This window comes from Mus caroli, chromosome 18 (assembly GCF_900094665.2).
Source record: "Mus caroli chromosome 18, CAROLI_EIJ_v1.1, whole genome shotgun sequence".
NCBI classification, from domain to species: domain Eukaryota; kingdom Metazoa; phylum Chordata; class Mammalia; order Rodentia; family Muridae; genus Mus; species Mus caroli.
Genome location: NC_034587.1, coordinates 62,525,542 through 62,526,975, shown reverse-complemented (window position 1 = coordinate 62,526,975; position 1,434 = coordinate 62,525,542).

The window sequence follows — 1,434 nt, the reverse complement described above, 5'->3', positions numbered from 1 at the left end:
ACACACATGACACACAAGCACACACACACAGATATGCATGTGCACACACATGTACACACACATATGCATGTACACACATGTACACACTCACACATGTGCAATACATGTTCATGCACATATACTTGCACGCACACACGCGCACACACACACACACACACACACACTTTGGCTTGGCAGCAGGAGCCCCGTTCCCATCTGAGGTTTCATACTCTAGTCTGAGTATGGTCTGCCAGATTCAAGGCTTTTCATTCTCTCACTAGCAAATATGCTCGCTGGGGCCATTTTTCTCCATCTTTGGCTGTATTGATGATGTTTGTTCCTTTGTTTGTTTGTTTGTTTTTGCTAGAGCTATATATTCTGGGTCAACTGTCTCTCTACTAGCCCTATTCCTGAGCTTAGGGTCATTTAACAATAATTTTGTCATGCATTCACCTAGCTGAACATATTTGCATCTTGGGAAATCATCCAGATTAGGAATTATCCTAATCTTTGTGTGACAAGTACCTGGATCAACACAAAGGGAGAGAGAATCCTCTGGTTCCCACCACAGTCTAGGGCAGTGTTTCTCATCTTGTGTGTTGTGAGCCCAGGGTCAAATATCAGATATCCTTCATAACTGATATTTACACTATGACTCAAAACAGTAGCAAAATAACAGTTATGAAGTAGCAGCTAAATAACTTTACAGTTGGAGAGTCACTACAACATGAAGAACTGTATTAAAGGATTGCAGCATTAGGAAGGTTGAAACCACTGCTCTAGGAGAAGAACGGGGTGGTTATGCTTAGGACTCAGGATTCCTTCTTCTGTCTTTGACTTTCATGTCCCAAACACATCTATTTCGATCTGTGACACTGGGTTTCTCCATGGGACCAGTGGCTAGCAGCCAGAAGTTCAGGGGCTCCACCTTTCTGGCTTCACTCCTTAAAAAGAAAAGCATCACTTAAGAACTTTTACGGGTTCTAATTGGTTTGGTATGTGTGGCTTCTGTGTGGCCAAGGCTGGAACTCCCTTTGTAAAGCTCTGTGAGCAGGAGGGAGGACTGTAGCAGAATCGATTCCCCAAAGAGCCATCATTCCCGCAGGCTGAAGGCAGTTCTGGGCAGAAGCGAGCATCCACTGTGCCGGCTCCTTCTGTTGTACAGAACAAGAGGCAGAGCTGGACTGGTGCCTTGTCTGATCGTGTTTCTCCAGCCCACAGCAGACCCCAGTCTGGAAAGATTGAGTCCTCTCAGCACAGCTATGCCCTCCAGCAACAAGCAAACAACAGTTTGACAATTAGTGGTACATTGGAGCGTATGCTGGCTGGCTTTATGTCAACCTGACATGAGCTAGAATCATTTAGGAAGAGAAATCTTAATTGAAAAAATGTCACCCCTAGATTGGCCTATCGGCAAGCCCGTGGTAAGTTTTCTTGATTGATGATTAGTGTGAG